Raw genomic sequence first — 4149 nt, 5'->3', positions numbered from 1 at the left:
AATAAATTCACAACTATTAACAATTGAATCTAAAACACTAAGCAAACAAACAGAACAGAAACAGAATCATAGATATGGAGATCTTTGGAGGGTTATCAGTTGGGAGGAGGATGAGGGAGAATGGGAGAAAAGGTGCAAGGATTAAGAAGTACAAATTGGTAGGTAGAGAAAAGACTAGGGTGGGTTAAGAACAGTATAGGAACTGATATGCATGACTCATGGACATGAACTAAGGGGGTGGGGTATTGCCAGAGGGAATGAGGGGTATCAGGTGGAGAGGGTAAAGGGGAAAATATTGGAACAACTGTAATAGCATAACAATAAAATAGATTATTATAAAAAGAATAAATTCAAAATGGATAAAAGACTTAAATGTTAGACCCAAAACATGAAAATTGGGGAAGATAACATAGGCAGTAAAATATTAGACATTGCTTGTAGCAATGTTTTATCAGATATATCTCCACATGCAAGAGAAACAAAAGAAAAAAATTAACAAATGTGACTAAAAAAGTTTTTGTACAGCAAAGAAAATAAAAAGACACCCTATGTAGAATGGGAGAACATATTTGCTCATACATCTGATAAAGGGTTAATATCCAAAACGTATAAAATACTTACAAAACTTAACACCAAAAAAACAAACAAGCCAATTAAAAATGGTCAAAGGACTTGAATAAACACTTCTTCAAAGAAGACCTACAGATGTCCAATAGACATAATGAAAGGGTGCTCAACATCGCTGATCATCAGAGAAATGCAAATTAAAACCACAATGAGATATCATCTCACACCTGTCAGAATGGCTATCAGCAATAAATCAACAAACAAGTACTGGCAAGGAGGTGGAGATGGGGGACCCTTTTGCACTGTTGGTGGGAATGCAGATTGGTGCAGCCAATGTGGAAAGCAGTATGGAGATATCTCAAAACATTAAAAATGAGCCTGCCTTTTGATCCAGAGATCCTACTCCTGAGAATATGTCAAAAACACTAATTCAAAAGAATATAAGCACCCTATGTTCACTGCAGCATTATTTACAATCACCAAGATATGGAAGCAGCCCAAGTGTCCATCAACAGATGAGTGGACAAAACAATTACGGGACATTTGCACAGTGGAATACTACTTGTCCATAAAAAAAGAAAAAAATTTTACCCTTTGTGACAGTATGGATGGACCTGGAGAACATTATGGTAAGTGGAATACGCCAGTCAGAGAAAGACAAATACCATCTAACTTCACTCATATGTGGAATCTTATGAACAGACTGAACAAACAAGGAAAATGGGAGCAGACCAACAGATGGAGAGCAGGGTGACAGCTAGTGGTGGTGGGGGATGTCAGAGGGGGGAGGGATTGAGCAAAAAGGGAAAGGTCTCATGGACATGGACAGCAGTGTGGTGGTTGCTGCGGAGAAGGTTATATAAGGGGATGAAATGGTAATGGAAAAAATACAATAAAGATTAAAATTTTCAGCAAAAAAACCCAAAACACCTTGGAGTGTCACTCATTTGCTAACTTTGAGAAACAATACTGTAGTTGACTGGTGGGTTTCAGAGCATATATACAGATTTGAAGTTATGTCTACTTCTTGGTGGCTACTTGTCATGACTTAGAACTCTGGCCTGAAACAGTCCTTAATCATCTTTGAATATGAAAAACTACTAGTTTAGAGTTTCAGTCACCCCTGCTGTTCTTCCCTAAGTCAAAATGTAGGAGAAACAGTAAGGGATTGTCCAGCTCTTTATTTGTGAAGTTACAACTTTCAGCTAACATAATTTAAGTGAACAAAGTACCAATTACTGTAGCAGAAAAATAGGTCTGTCATATTTTTTAAAAATTTTAACAAAAGTTGAATAAAGGGCATTTATAGTATCCTATCAAAGTTAGTAAAGGACACAGAACAAAAATCATTAAATATAGGACATATATACACACAGGACAGTTGGCAACCATCATGAAAACAGAGAGCTGAGAGACCCTGCTACAGTAGAAGTGTGTTTTTGTTTTTTTTTTTTTTGGTGGGGGGTGGGGAGAGATGTATTGAACACATCCAATGACAAGGACCCTACATGTCCTGAATATGTGCAGAACAGTTGACCATGTGCTGACTATGGGAAACCTCTTCATTGCACTGAACCTTGATTTTCACCCACTAATCCAAATTCTAACCTTTGTTTTCACTCAGAACCAGTCTAAGCCTTCTTCCACAACGGATTTTCCCAAATGTTTCCTTATAGTTATCATGCTTCTTTCTGAGTTTTCCCTTATGAAGGTGAAATATCTAAGTACTCTACTCCATTTCCTTGTCTTAACAAGTTAATAAGTGTCTAAAAAAACAATCAAGAATGTAAGTTTAGTTTAAAATGACGTACTTTTTTGGGGTGCTGGTCATAATGATTAATATTTCTATTCTCTGTACTTGTAAATCTCAGCTAGCAGCTTACCTGCAATTAGTTTTGAAAATAATTTATTCACTTTACCATTGTCATTGGTAGTTCCTTTCTGCCTTTTCTCAGAGATAACAGTAAGTGTGGGGATTTTTTGGGTGTTTTTGGATGTCCACAGAATCCAGACATGTAATTTTCTGGGCCATGAGCCTTGCTTCTTTCTTTTACAACTTCTTAATATATCTTGTATTTCAATTCCCTCTTAACAACTTCTGTGTTCTTTTCAATAGCAGCTTTGCAAATCTGGGGTTAATTCTTATGTAAGACCTGTTTTCATTATGAAAGAAGCTATGTCTTCATAGATGAAGCAGCTGTAATGCATATTTAACCATTTATTTTAATATGCCTCTGGTGCTCTCATGACAAAAGGGGAAGTCTCATAGAGGTGTCATATTTTCAACTTTAGAAAATAAAAGTATATGTGATTCCGAGGGGTTTTTTAAAATTTCTGTATTAAAGTATAATTGAGTTTATTACATGTTTGTAATTAAAGCCCCAAATCAAAATATTTTTTACTCTCTTATGTTAGGTTCCAAGAAATATCATACATTATTCATAACATCTAAATGGTGTACCTCGACCTTGAAGTAAAACCCAAATGAAATGTGGAAAAGCAAATTATACCCACATTTTGTTGGTAATAAAGGATCAATGCATTTCATACATATTTAACTTTTTATACATAACATGTTATTTTAATATATTTTTCATTTAGTTGGTAGTATTTAAATATTTTTTCAAGTTAATAAATTAACAACTGGCTTTAATTATGGGTGTTCTGTATTTTAGTATTTTTCATTGATTTTCAACAGTTACATAGTAAATATAATTGCCATAGCTGTTTTAAATGTAAAATGCTTAACTTGGCAGATGATAATTTATTGCAAAATTGAGCCTTTAGTCATATAAACTTCATGAACTAATTGCTGATAATATATACAAAAGAAAACAAAGGTGCATATTATTTAAATATATCGGGAGATATACCTAAGAAGAGTTTAAAATGCAAATCTATGAAATTCCCAAACTTTTACTATGTTTTTTGTATAGTTTTCCAGAGTATTTGGAGTTATGTCATTATTTTTTGATCTTATGGTTTAAACAAAAATTGCACGTAAATCCTCAATATGCGTTCTAGCTGCTATTGCTGTATAACAAACCACCCTGAACCTAGACTTATAAGGAACAACCATTTTATTACTCTCATGGATTCTGTGGATCAGGAATTAGGAAAGGGCACAGAAAGGACAAATGTTTCTTGCTCCACAGTGTTTGGAGACTCAGCTGGGAATTCTTAGGGGTGACTGTGGCCTTGAACATCTGGAACTGGGAAATTTATTTGTAAGATGGCTTCTTCATTCACATTCTGGCATCTGGACTCGGTCTGTTGACTGAAGCACCTATGCATGACTTTTCTATGTGATGTGGATTCCTCAAAATCATGGTGGGTGGGTTCTGAAAGCATATGTCCCAAAAGTGGCCTCCAAAGGTCAGGTGGTAGAAACAGATCAGGAAAAACCTGCATAGCCTCAAGAGTCAAAACACATCACTTCCACAGGGTTTGATTGGTTAGAAAAGAGTAACTAAGGTTGGCCCTGAGTCAAGGAGAGGGGACACAGATACCACGTCTCAGGGGAGGGGTATCAAAGAACTTGTGGACATATTTTAAAACCACTGCAACCTATGAGTAATATGT

The sequence above is a fragment of the Pteronotus mesoamericanus genome, unplaced genomic scaffold (genome assembly GCF_021234165.1).
Source record: "Pteronotus mesoamericanus isolate MK-2021 breed Mesoamerican mustached bat unplaced genomic scaffold, CSHL_Meso_final contig_20, whole genome shotgun sequence".
NCBI classification, from domain to species: domain Eukaryota; kingdom Metazoa; phylum Chordata; class Mammalia; order Chiroptera; family Mormoopidae; genus Pteronotus; species Pteronotus mesoamericanus.
The sequence above is the reverse complement of the archived record's forward strand: the minus strand, read 5'-3'. Positions refer to the sequence as shown.